This window comes from Anser cygnoides, chromosome 3, assembly GCF_040182565.1.
Source record: "Anser cygnoides isolate HZ-2024a breed goose chromosome 3, Taihu_goose_T2T_genome, whole genome shotgun sequence".
NCBI lineage: Eukaryota > Metazoa > Chordata > Aves > Anseriformes > Anatidae > Anser > Anser cygnoides.
Window position 1 is genome coordinate 39,234,561 of NC_089875.1, and position 15,130 is coordinate 39,249,690.

Genomic DNA, 15,130 nt, shown 5'->3' on the forward strand with positions numbered 1-15,130 from the left:
CCCTCCAGAATCTCAATAACATGCTTTCAGATGTTATTTTCGATGTCTGTTCCTGAAATGTTGAAAAGGTCAAGATAGAATCAGAGCCCAGCACACTGTATTGCATGTTGTCTCTATTTTATGCCACAAATAAGTGCATTATATCATTAACCACTGCCCTTTCCTGCTGCTGTCCTTCTCCCTTCTTTATGAAGAAGCCATTTGCCAACTTCAACAAGCCCCTGGTAGCTTAGTGAAATGGGTAGCTTGATCATGAATTTCTGCAGTGCATTTAGGGGTCTGTTTTCTCATTTGTGAAAAGCACCTTCAAGAGTGCAGTCATCTTTTTTTTTTTTTCCCAACAATTTTATGCTTTTTTTTTGAGGAAGATACATGCAGAGATTCCCTTGCATGCTTTTTTTTTTTTCAATAAGACTGTCTGTTTACCTGTTTTCGGCTGTGCTTTACTCCATGAGACTGGTATTTGTATATTGAGAAAAGGCTTGGATTTAGGATTTGAGACAGCTGGGAGATTTCATTGTCAGAAATAATTTCAAATTCTGGATTCTCAAAAAAAGGCAGAGGGCTAGTAAATAGTAAGAGCATTGAACTGAGGTCAAGCTGTGGAGAAGGTGCTGCACCTCATTTATTGTATAAACTTTCATTTTACCTTAACCTTTCCCAAGTCATTGGAAAAAGCAAGGCTGATTTGGAAGCTTACTAAAATATAGTAATAATTTTCAGCCTTAGAAAGACTGTCCTATACAGGAAATCCATGGGAAAATAAGCACATTGGGTTCATTTTGAGTTCTTCTACACAGTAAAACTGATCTCGAATTTTAGATTAATTGACTTTCTATTCCCCTCTCCCTGTTAATTCTTATTATGCATTAAGTATTTTGTCCTGAGATCAGGTCTTCAATCAGTTTAGACGTTCATCTGATCATTTTTCAGGAATCTGAGAAATATCATGCTAACCTTTTTTCCTCTGATTACTTGTAGATAATAGATATTTTTTTAACACTGATCCACACACAATCAAAATCCATACCTTCATCAATAAAGAGAAATAAATTTAAAAAAAAAAAAAAAGACAAAGAAAATACCGAAGCAGACACAAAGCATAGTGAAGACACAAAGCCAGTATAGAAACTAGTATGACTGAATACATGCTAAGGTTAAAGGAATTGCTTTGTTTTGTAGCTTTTGTAGGTACTTTAAACGTTGGAAGCTTAAACCCTGATATATGATAAATAATACTAGCTCAAATTCTTTCCAGAATTATTATTTGGGAATTAGATATTAAATATATCAACAGTTTCACTCCAGTATCCTTTCATTACCACAAAGTTAATGGAAAAAATATTGATTGGTAGTTCAAGCCATACAAATTAACTTCGCTGAGTAGTAGCATACAGAGTGTAACTATTCATGAGGAAGTGTTTCACTGGTATTGACGTTCCTGTTTTAGACAACATAGCCACAGCAATATCTTTCACAAAAAGAGTTGTACCACAACGTAGGCAGTGTTGGCAGCATATCCTATTTAATTTGCACTTTGTGGAATTATTTATTATGTGCATTCCTTGATGTTGGCATTCATATAAATTAAGAGCTCTGGAAACAAAATTATATTTCTTACATTTTCAAAATTATTTTCTAAAAATCTTATCAGTGGCATCACCCAAAACTATTGGCAGCTTATGAAAATTGTCACCTTTCAAAATTAACTTCCATGTCTTATGCCCCCAAAATTGAACTCCAATATGTTAGTTGAGGCTTACAGAAGGAAGGAAGTGAAACAGTGTCAAATGGAGGGTTTCAGAAATCTGGCATGTTCTTCACTGCACCAGCTTCTTTTTCCTATTTTTTAAGGGGGCGAAAATTATAATGGTGAAGTCATGTGAAATTTACTTTCCTGCTCTCTGTTTTCTTAGGAAAAACAGCAATATTCTGTATCCAAAAACTTACCCCATTTAAGTATCATACAAGAAAAAGGGTAAAATAAGGAGGGATTTGCATCCTAGGTTTCTTTCCATCTTTCAGGAATGGACAATATTTAAACTGCCATCCACGGGGCGGGGGGGGGAAGGCATTTCAACATCAGTTCACCAGGAGGCCAGCTACTTCTCAGCATAAAAAAAAGTCCTCCTAGGTGAAGCCTATTTCCAGTTTAACAATATACAGTAGTTATCAGTTGATTCTCTTTTGAGCAAAACATCTACTTCATGGTATGACATGCATTACATGACCGGTCAAGTGACAGCAGATTCAGAAACATGGCTGCTCAGCCAAATTTTCTCTGCTGATGTTTGGCTAGAACATGAATTTTATCTTTGCTTTGAGCTGTTTACTACCATTAGGTCATTAATCACAGATAATGACTGTTTTCCCGAGGGTTAATGCTTGAATGCATTCTTCAAAAATTGAAAAATATTTCTGTATTCAAGCATATTCCACTGCCATGCAACACAGAAGCAAACAAATGTTGTGCTGCTATTATACTGGTATTGCTGATATGTCTCATTAACGTACTCCAGATGTCAGCACTATTAAAATCTGTCACTCATCCACATAACTGCTAATTTGTTATAAGGAATAAAATACCTGGTTTTTGGATTGCAAGTGTTTTTAAAAACAACCCTTCAGTTACATTTTTGTCCCAGAGCATAATGCACATGAACAGAGGAAATGTAGTGTCAGTTAGATTCATTCCACCAGGGAATGTTGGTGGTAGCCCATTTATTTACATCAAGAAATACCTGATTTGTGTTTCAGTGCTACAGTGTCTGGCATTACCTCTCCCTCTTGCTTCCCCAAATCCTCCAAGCACTCATTTATTAACAAATATCACCATCCATAAAGTATTCATACTTCACAGCAGCAGTAATTCATTAATTCCACCAAAAAATGCAGTTTAAGTATCAGTTGATGGCCTTCTTGTTCCCAGTGACTAGCCTCATGTAAGCTTTAAGTCTAGGTGTTCATGCAGTGCTATTTGTTGATACCATGGCTATCTTTCAAGCTCCTAACAAGACAGTTTGGACCAGGAGAGTGAGGTGGAGGGATTATAATGCTACAGGCTTGCTGCCTCATGCAGCTCCTATTTATAGACTGTCATGGTCTAGCCCACATGTAGACTGCAGCAGTGCTCCATCTTCTTTCTGCTGACAATACTATAGTCTCCAGAACATTTGGAAGAATCTAGCTGATTATCTTTCACCTTTGATCATCTAAAAATACAATGAAAACCAGCTTTAAGACTTGTTCTCATGCCATAGACCTGAAAACAAAATTAAATTAGTATCATGTGTCACAACACTTGTCATAAACTTACTCAACAAGGAGTAAGCAAAGAACTTCAAAGATAAGCAAGAATACCATTAAATAGCTGAAAGGTGGATGAAGTAAACAGTTGCTAATTAAATATCTAGGTCACTAATAAAAGAAGGTGTTTGAAGTAATAATCCCCATTCTGTCTGTGGGATATTAAAATAGTTGCAATGCCGTGCTAAATACGGAGGCAGTGCAACTGAGGATCAACTCTGCTTTGAGGTCCTATCAATAGCAGGAGATACAGAGAAACATATGCACTGATTCTGCTTTTGCTCACGGTTTTATGGGGTGCAACTCTACTGAGTTTTACCTTGCTCTGGCTCCAAACCATCAAGTTACTTTCACAAATACAAATCAGGGGACTCCTGCACACCAAAGGACCTTGTTGTATTCAGGCTTTTCCTGTATATATATGAAAACAGACTGGAATTCATGAAGGAGAGATGGTCTTAGCTTAACTAAAGTGAACTTGATCCTAATTTTATTTCACAGAACTGTAAATAAAAGAAGGTTCATTGAATCAGAAGGGAACTCAAATTGTTTACCACAAAGAGAGTAATAAATATTTACAATATGGGACAAGTTGCAGTGTTATTTAAAATAGATATCTCTCACAGCGCGTACCCCTTCACCCCCATCAAACTAAGACTCCCAAAGACCTAGGAGATGCTGTAGCTACTTCTCCACAGAGTTTATATGTAAGGCTTTATGAGGTTATTTTTCCTCTTTGAAGTCAGTTCTCACAGGAACAGCCTGGATTCCATCTAAGGTATGCCAGTAATGTAGCAACAGCAGGCTCAGTCCAGGCTAGTCCTAAGGTTTTTTTGCCTCAAACTTTTGTCCGTTCTGAACACTTTAATCGCCCAGTTCACAATAATATTGTCATGAAGATGCAAGTGGTAGCCACAAGTACAGGTGCATCCTGCTCTAGCACTCATTATCACTAAGCTCATTGATTGGCATCTTCTATTTTGTCCATATACTTACTGGAAGGTGGATGGCATTTTACACAGCCTTATTCAGCATTTAACTTCTTTTTTTTGCCTCATGGTACTAGCAGAGACCTGTTGGTTCCTGATGGCCAGCTAACACCTGTTACAGGAAGCTGTGTAAGATATGTTCCTATGCAGCTAATAGCACAGAGAGGGATACTTCTGTTTTGGTGAATAGATGGAGAGAGTAGGCCAAGTGCCACAAGTTTGGCTTCAATAATAGAACTATTCATCTTCATAATGGAATCTCACTGAGTTTTTGGGCATTCATAGGTTTGGGTAGTAGTGCCAAATGAGCTATCAGGAAAGACAAAAGATACTAACCAGCAATCCAGGAGAGCCTTCTGTTTATGCAATTTGAAGACACAATTTCCAGTTTCCAGAGTCTGTTATTGGACAACAACTCTCAGAAAAATTAAGATCAATTAAGTTTATTACATTTAGTGCTTGGATTGTGTTTTATTCCTGTTTCTTTTTTCATAGGAAGTGACTATCTCAGGGTGCATGATGCTGGAGACTCAGGCTGGGGGAAGCGATGCAGGATAATTAAGCTAATCGTACTGCATAAAACACAATGTTTCCCTTACTGGTGAATTCAACACTGATCTACCGGGAAAACCTTCTCTCTTCCTACCAAAGGTGTCTTGGAAATGGCCATGATTGCTGGTAGGATAAAGCTGTATCACTTTAACTACTACGCAAATACTTGCATTTCAGATGTTTGAATGCGGCCATGGTGGCAAAAGGAAGGGAAGAGAGGGGAAAGTCTATGTGTTTGACATTGAGCATGCACCATGCTGGGTGATAGCATGAGAGGACACACTTTTCCATACTTGATTTACATGATGAACCTCGTCTGTTGATTGAAGTGCATTTAGTTGTTGTTGGCATTGTTCTAAGTTTCTTTCCCTTGCTTTGTTTCCATGTTCTGGCACTTTTTCTCAGTGCTTTAACTGCAAGAAAATGGCAGCCGCTGATCTGCAAAAACACTTCAATAAAATGTGCAGAGACACATACAAAAGCTCAAGCAATTTACATGAACCAATTAAATGGCACCCCATGTCCCTAATGAGCAAGCTCAGAGATACAATTAACTGATATATTATTTGTTAAATGAATCGACCTTTGCCCAACACAATCTATAAAATTAATTTGGCACAGTATAACCCTTGCAGATTGGCAGTCCATTCACACCAGGAGTCTAAAAAAATAAGCACAACAGGCATTTCAATACCCTATAACATATTTAAACATGTCCCAAGGTATCTCACAATCCATAAAACAGTAGCATTTGCAGTCGATTACTCATTACAGCTACAATATATGGCATAGATGTTAACTTGTACGGCATTTTAATTTCCCTTGACCTAGCCCCATGTTGCTTGGGAGAGGGCACTGTTTATTTGTGTGAAATGGTGACAGTCCTTCAACAACAGGGAAATTTAGCTTGCAAAACACTTCTCTCTTCTTTTGTAGACATCGTGTTCTAGTGTGAACTTTGCAGTCTATGCAATGTTTGTAACATTTGCATCTATGTGCTTCTGAATAGATTGCCACTTGTTTTCAGCCATCCAAAGAGGCACACCAGCACCAACTGTTGAAAGCACATGAGAATTTTTTTGTAGTGATGTGGATTGTATGTTGGGTTCAGCTACCAGTGGGAAAAGAAAGGACAGAAAAAAAAAAACAAAATACAGGTTGTCAAAAGCATCCTTGTGATTGCTTCATCACTGGCAAAGTAAAAGAATACAAATGACAGGTATTCTGAGAATGCTGTGTTGCAATTTGTCAGTGCTTAGCAGTGATGTTCATGTTGTTTCCCACATCAATGACACAGTACTCCCTCTTGGTTAACATGCATCTTGGCTTTTTTTTAAGCACTATCTATGTGCACCGGGTTCTCATGCTACTGTTGGAAATCTACTTCAACTGGAAACAATATTTCATTTCAGCTACATCCTTGAAATCAGAGTTGCCAGCTGGCAACAGCATTATAACTTTTCATCACCAGCAACAAAACAGGTACTTGCCAGTGTTCAGTTAACCACATGCCTGTAGCTCTCTTGGGAAGCTCTACCTTGGACTGTAATATAAGACCACGTCCATAAGACTATGGCCTTCTTTACTTGTGTGCAGTGGTGCAAAATGTCTTTTTTGGACACTGGTTATGTCTATGCTGCAAAAGAGAACTATTAAGGCTGATGGTGGGCTCTCCTGTCCACCTTGGAGAGGACCCAGCCAGGACAGCTGACATGAAGTGACCAAAAAGATATTCCATATTGTATAACATCATGCTCAGCTGTAAAACTGAAGGGAGTTTTTCAAAAGTAGCTGTTGCTTGGACAATGGCTGGGTATCAGTCATCTGGTGGCCAGTGCCTTTGCATGACTGCTTTTTTTTTTTCTTCACCCTTTTCCTCTCCCGCTCCCTTAGTTTATTAAACTGTCTTTATCTCAACCCATGAACTTTTTTCCCATCGCTTTTGCTCTTTGATTCTCTCTACCATACCACTGCTGGGAATGAGCGAGTAACTGGATGGGAGCTTGCCCACCTACCACAGACATTTTTTTTTGTGTGTGTTTATCTGTCCTTCTCTTAGAAATCCTTTAATCTAGGATCTTAACACCATTCAGAAAATGGCCACAAGCACAGACTGGAAATGGGTGAATATGGCTTTCTTGCATGAGAAAGACAGTGTGGATAAATGAAGAGCAATTTGTCACCTTGGACTTTGCATACCACACACATGAGTATGCAGATACTCATTCCTAAAGCATGCAATGTTATTTTGTTTCTGAGTTTAGGAACACCTACCAGGAAAAATAAAATTGTAACTATAACTGAAAATAATGTAATTTTAACAAGGTAATTTGTATGGGGCCATAGTAAACTTTTGACTTATCATCAGGGAGAACTGTAAACTACAGAAGTCAGTCAACAAACTCTGCAAAGTCTTATTGAGCTTCATAACTGCAACAATGCTCGTGAATAGAATTTTTGTAAGATGTCCTGTGGCTGTTTGCCAGGTTGAACAGGCATTATGTTTTGCAAAATTACCCATACCCCAGCAAAGGACAGCCAGAGCTACCTCTATACTTACCAACATTGAAAAATTGAAATTGGAATTGAAAATGATTAATTGCTCAAATTTGGTTCCAATCATTCTTAACCGTACTTAATAGTGCTTTTAATCAAAGAGACTTGTTACAAAAACTATGTAAATTCAAGGCAGAAAAAAATCTTTAGAGAGCAGGATAATTATTTATTAAAGACAATTCTGGGCATAGTATCAAAAGCTATTTAACCAATCAATATCATTTTGGGGTAAGTATCTGGGGATATGATTTTGTCATCCATATAAATTTGGGGAAGGCTGCAATCTTGATGACATTAGAAAACATGAAATTATGTAAGTACTAGAACTCTCTAGGTCCCCAGTCTGAATTCAATGAAGTTACTCTGACTTGCATCTCCAAAGTGATAATAGGATTTGGCCTAATTTTATGGGAAGTATGCTCAGAGGAAATCTTTAATTTTCAGAAATACCAAATACCTCAGACTGTAGATTCAAATTGTCTTCCCCATATTGAAGAACTCTCATCCATTGTACAGCCAACCAAGATTTAAAAAGAGCCTCTAGGTCCATGTGGGAAATATTAATAATCACCAAATCATAATGAGACTTTAAAATGCAGAATCTTCAACTTCCTTCTATTTTTCATTTGGTTTTTCAAAACTGAATAGCCTGTAGAGAAACTAAAATGAAAGAAATCATTTTAGAGCAGTGACTTATTTGAGAGTAAAATAATTCAGCACTTCTTCCCCAGGTTTCCAGATGAAAGTGATTAATACTGAGTTTCTGAGTTACTGACTTCTCTAATGCCAGTAACACTTCCCCGTGACTGAATATGCCATGAACATCTCAGATGGTTCTGTACAAACAGCTTTGAACATGAGGAAAAAGTGAGAATAACAATGTGCAACAGTGCCAGTCTACAAGAAGCAGTGTTGATACACTAAACTAAACCAACCTAGACTTTGATTTAGCTTTTACCTTCACCAGAGCTCAGATTTACAGGGAGGGTTTGAAGGCAGGCAACCAGCTAGTTTTGCCTATTGTCAGGGCAGTGAGGGCTGGCTGCTCCCAGAGGGCCAGGGAGCCTAGTGCTGTGGGCTGCTTCCTGGGCTGGCAGGACAGGGCATCATCAGCCAGAACTTGTCCCACAACCCCAAACAGGGAGAAGGACAGGCTGGTGGGACAGCTGGGGGATGTGCTAAGGCCAGGCTGGGTCATCAGCCTACAGGTGAAGGCAGCCAGGCTCAGCCGGGCCTGGTGAAGGCAACCAGGGTCAGCCCCAGCCCCAGGATGGTGACAGGGCCAGACAGAGGCCGGGCTGGGCCATCCGTCTGTGGGTCAGGGTCTGGATCAATGTGAGCCATGGCTATCCACATACAAGGCCATGATGCAGCAGGGGCAATAAGTAGCTCAGCTGATATATCGATAGAGCCACAGCTAAAAAGCAAATGAATGAGGTTTGGCCCTGACTGAAGCCTCGCTTCCTGGGCTGCCTGGAATCCTCCCTTCAAGGGTACCAAAGGAAGGGGGCCACCCTCAGCTGCACCACCTCTAAACTGGCCCTTAGGCCTGGAAGGCAGGCTTTCCAGAGAGGGTGTGCTCTCAAGGCCCAGACACCACCTATGCTTGAAGTTCTCTTTACGCCAGTAATGCTGGGGCAAAGTAAAAAGTGTTCAGCTGCTTGTATGAAGATTTAGCAGATGGACTGGAGTTATTGGCAGCGGTCTGTGTTCCAGTGGTGGAAAGGAGTAGTGTGGAGATTCATCCTTCTGCTACTCGAAACTGAAATCAAGTTCTTCAGTATGGTGAAGGAGGAGAAACCACCAGGGAGATGGGAAACTGAATTTCCCTTGGCATTTTGGATGAACAAGTGTGGAGTAAAACGTGTTTGCTAAAGCCATAAAAGAAGGCCTGGATGGGTGGTGAAGGCGTGGAAAGGCTGTCTCAGAGATGAAAATCTCTCTTATTTTCAAACAAGATCCTTTAAAGCTTTAGGTGGTTCCAATTAAAAATCTGAGAGGAAGAGCTCAGTGATAGCTAGTAATGGAGGAGCTGCTGAACTAAGTGACAGTGACAATGTTGTTGGTGTTCTTCACTGCTAATGAAGAAAAGTTTGCAAGCCATTACAAAAAGCTACAAACCATGGAATGGTTTGCTACAAAACACTGTATGGGCGTATACCTTTTGAACAATGACTGCAAATGGTCATATTATTAACAGAATTTAGTATCACTTGGATGCAGGCTGGTATTTTTCTGTTGTCTGTACATGCAAAGACAGCTTAGTTCCAGACATCACGGGTTTAAATTTAACGCAACAGAAAGCAACAGTCTGAGATCAATGGCTGTCATCCTATGGAAAGTGATAAACACATTTCCCTTCCAAGAGACTGTGTCTAAACAATATTTTAATATCTCTGTGGAAAATAGATGCGGCTCATGGCTAATCTGAAAATGCAATTGACTCCCACACGAGGGACTGACATTAATTTGTTGGTGTTTACAAACCAAGTTTGTCTCTGATATGCAGCAGTGCTAAGAAGAAATCAGATGCATTAACAGCTTGAGACACATGCAAATGACACATTTCTCTTTACAATATGGTAGTAAACAAACATATTATAAATAAGAATCCATGCTAATTCGTTCTCTAAAGAAACTTGATTACACCAATAAGGCAACATCTTCATTTATAAGTCTACATCCTCATTTATGTCTGTAGTAGGCAAGTTTAAAAAGTGCTGTTTAGTCAGAACATTATCATCTACTTCACTTTGTATTAGCTAAGTACAACTGATATAATATTATGATGAATTAAGTTTGTGCATTCATCACAAGCCTATCTGTCAGAATCAGCCACATAAGACTAATTCTGAATGAAGCAAATGATTTGACCAAAATGGCAAGAATTTGGAGGAATCGTCACAACTGTGTCTGGTTCTGTTAAGAAAACACTAGACAAGGGAGGCTGAAATTCGGAATTAGAGTTTTTTGTCCAGTGACCATGGACTCAAGCACTTGAATTATGTTTTTTGTGGGGTTACAACTTCAGAATGTCTTGACTAAATCGCTGGATTTAAAATATCTTGGCTTCACTGAATGATGATAATGTTTACATTGAGCTTTTGAGATACAGCATCATCCTTCTAACTTCCTCTCTAGCTTCACTCAGGCATATAGCCAAAGGCTATACCAAGAATCTGATTTTTACTTAGGCCCTTGATATTATGTGGATTTAGCTTCACAGCTGTAAATCAAAGTGATAGTTGTTTCATCTTTTTTTTTTTTTTTTTTTAATCCTATGTAGATTTTTCTGGATGGTTGTTTCTTTTTTATAACTTCTCAGTTATATTTTTGGATAACAATATTATTGTTACTTGTGCTGTTCCCTACTTCCTCCGCACGCACACACACACAAAAACAAAACACAAAAAACTCTGTTTGCTTGTGTCATTTAAACTTTGAATGTCTGATGCCTCGAGGAACATTATAAAAGACAAACTAGAATAGTTCTGCTGCAGTATCATTCCTTATTATCTGTATCTCTTTACACATTTATTATTACTAAAGAAATTTACTATGTGATCATCTCGTTAGCATTCAGCAAATCCTCATGGTTATTTCCTGCCTGAAATCATGGCCTGAGCACGACTACAGCAATTGGAAAAGAAACACAGAAAATCAAGATAAGCAGCAGTTTTAGACAAATTCATGAGATGTTGGTGAAGTTCAAAGTTATGAACAATTTAGAAAGGTTAAATGTCAGGACTTCCATTGTATAATTAGTAATATTTTCATTCTGAAGGGAAAAAAAATATAATTCAAAGCATATAGTTTCAAATATGTGCATTGAACTAATACGATAAGCCAACAGGGCTCACTGAGGTAACTGAAAAAGCTATTTGCACATATTACGATTTGGCTGCAAAAAGTTCTTTTACAGTATCAGTCATCTACTGCTGGGAGGTCTTAAGAAGATCTCTAACGTCTTTTTTTTTCTTGGAAAGGTGGTCTGGAATTAGAGAAATACAAAACATAGTTGCACATAATTGATGCTATTCTTAAAAGTGTTCCAGCATTCAATTATAATAAGACTTTACTAGACTTTATTGGATTGAAGATAGTGTTATCTCAGAGATATGAAGACATTTTCACTGCCATGTAATGCAGAGAGATATTAGCTTTAAATAAATTAATTTTATTTATTTATGGAAACAGCCAAAATTCTTCCATTTTAAGGAACATTTTCCGTATCTTAATCATCCTTGTAATTTATTTTCTCTACATATTCTGTAATTTGTTTGCAGAATTTTAACCCTTGCTGTGGTTTAGGCACATGACTGCAGCAGCATTAGCATGAACATGAACAGTTGTATTGTTTTAAACCATGCAGTTTGAGTTCCAAAATTTACACGCTTCATTTCCATACTGCTCTTGGTCACTGCTTCACCAGCTTCCCAAGGAGTGTGCTCAGAGTGAGCAGACAGCTCAGTGCAGGACATAGTCTTATTAAGATGTATACTTCCAATATATAGTCCCATAAACAGAATATCCTACTTTTTTTTTTTTAAGTGAATATGGGCCCTTCATTTGATTTATATATATATATTTTTTTTCCCATTTGTGGACAGTTTGCCCAGTAATGTGCTTTGGCTTCTTTTAGTAGTCTGTTGTTTTAATTACTTTCAAGCTCTCCAACCTCATCTGTAAATTTTATTAGTGGTTTTATATCTTTTAGGGTCTGGATAAAAGTTCTTCAGAGCGAGGGAGGAAAACCTGAAGAAATTTGTTTTAAATGTAACTGCTTTATTCTGGCTTAAATGTGAAGATTTATCAGGTATTCATTTTTTATATATAATTTAATTCCATCAAAGTTTTTTTGATAATAATGTCACAAAGTAATTTATTACATCAACAACTTCACCTTTTTTGACAGGGTGCATTTGCATCCCAAATTTTAATGTTATTAAACAATCAAATTAGCGAGAACATCCACTGTTTGCAGCCATGCTGCTTAGCTTTAATTGCCATCTCTAATTCCTCACTGACAGTCTTTTCCAGCCATTCTAGTCTCTCAGCCAAGACTGATGTCAGACGGATGGTCTCTAATTAGTGTCTTTAATATTGTCACAGCATATATTTTTTTCCATCATCTGGAACTTTGCCAGCATTCCAAGAATTACCAAACATCAGTATTAATGATTCCGAGTTCCCACAGAATCACAGCATGACTGAGGTTGGAAGGGACTTCTGGAGACCATCTGCTCCAATTTTCCTGCTCAAGCACGGCCACCTAGGGCAGGTTGCCCTGGACCATGTTCAGATGCCTTTTGAAGATTTCCAAGGAGGGAGACCCCACAACCTCTCTGGGCAGCCTGTGCCAGTGCTTAGTCACCTGCACAGTAAAGAAGTGCTTCCTGGTGGTCAGTGTTCAGACTGAAACTGCAAATTGGTGTTCATTGCCTCTTCTCCTGCCACTGGGCACCACTGTAAAGAGCATGCCTCCGTCCTCTTTGTGCCCTCTCTTCAGGTATTTGTACATATTGATGAGATGCCCCCGAGCCTGCTCTTCCCTAGGCTGAACTGTTCCAGTTCTCTCAGCCTTTCCTCATATATGAGATGTTCCAGTTCCTTAATCACTTTAGTGACCCTCTGCTAGACTGAAGATGAAGTAGATGATGTGATCTTGAACATCGTCAATTAGCAAATGTTTCATCATTATGCTTCCTGTTTTAAACATAAATACATGCTGCTATTACTGGGATGGCTCTGTGCTTGAGCCTTTATAGAATAGGTCTGCCTTTTTAGAATAATTACCTTACTGTAAATCTGAGCAGATAAGAGGTGATGATGAAGCTTGTAGGAATCCATCTTGGAGAAGCCACAGTGCAGTCTCCTCTGATTAAAGGCTTACACCCACTCTTGAACAACTTTATCTTTGACTTATGAGAGTCCCTGTAATCATCCAAAATCCTCAGCACTGGTGACTAACACTTCCCAGGAATTCCTGTGGGCTAGGAGACTTTTCTTACTCTGTGAAGTAATGACCTGGCTTCAGTTACTCATGTCTTTGTTACACCTCCTGAGGTATAATGAGGCATTTTAAATCTGCAAGTAACCTTAAATACTCAGGAAAATCCAGTTATTGCAGCATGGCACTCTTCAGCAACACAGCTTACCACAAACGCTTCAGATCTATTGTTCCTTCCATAGTCTTCCTCTCCAAGGGGAAAAAAAAAACAAAACCACACACACACCTAAGGCCACCTTCTTTTCTCCAAGTGCTTGCTAAGAAAATCCAAGGGATCAACTAACAATGATGAAAAATGAGACTAGGAATTTTATTCCTCAGAAGCAATGAAGTTGTCTTCAAAAAAGTTATTGCCTTTCTTGTGCTGTGTAAGGAGTGATCTTTCCACTGTTTTAAGAAGGACACAGTAATAAACTAGGCAAGTGTGAGAGGAGGAATAGCAGCTAATAAATAACTGGTGGAACTGTGGTATCACAGTTGGCCTGTGTTTCAGCTTTCCCTCGTATAACTCTACCAACTTGACTGGGAACTTTCACTCGTGAAAGGACAATTAGGTGCATTATTATTCAGATCTCTTTCAAACCTTGTAACATACAATTATCAAAGGGAAAATTGTGACCGTTCCATTTATGAGTAATTGCTACAACAAATTCATTTATGTATTGCAAAGCAGAACTTGACTTACAGAAATCTTAAAAACTCTAAAAGCTTCATAGAGGTGTCAGTAGCAATAATAAAAACTATGCTTTGTGCATCTTCTCACGGTTACATTTAACACGTGGATAGTATCAAATCCAAACAGTTCATTTTCTTTGTTATATTTTCATTATAAAATCTCATTTTTATCTTTTTCTTTTCTCTGAACACACCTATATTTATTTATCATACCCAAAGACTTTAATTTAAGTCCTGCCATTGTTGCACTATGTGCTGTACAAACACAGAGTAAAAGCCTTTGTCTCACAGGGACTGCAATCTAACTGCATACAGCAGGAAAAAATGTTCATAGGGGAATAAAAGGCAGGTGGTGTGAGTTGTCCAAACTCATACAGAAGATTTGTGTGAAAGCTTTGAATTGAATTCAGGTCTGCAACCTCCCTGTTTTGTTCTCTGTCTTCTGGATGCATGTGCCTCTCAATATAGGTGAAAAACTGGAAGAGATTGGTTTTTTTCACTCTGGTCCCAATGGATGTTGCTTTGAGTCAAAGGCACAAGTTCTGCAGAATTCCATTTGCACAGCTGAGACAAAGTCCATTATTCTTTCTTTTAACTTAATAATGGAAAATTTTCTGCAGGATTGGGATTTTTTTTATTTTCATTTTTATTTTTAAGTCCCATATGCAGTTTAACTCACTGAATCCACTTTGCTTAGGATGTAATTTTTCTGTGCTGTCCTGTGAAGCATTTTTATTCTTTCCTGATTAGTTGTGACATCTTCATTATCACTTTGATGGAACATATTTTAACTAAGCACAACTTTTGAAGACAATCTTCTAGATTCATAAACTGTGTGACTTATTAAGCTCTCCCAGCATGCACATCTGATTTTTTTTTTGTCAGATTCAATATTCTATATCTAGACAGACTGTTTCTTCATTCTTTCAGTTCTGCAATAACAGAAACCTAATTTAAGTCACTTATTCTGCTGATGGAAGACTAGTATAAACAGAACCAATCAGTTGTTTGTTACTTTGCAAGATGTTTAGATACAGTGGAC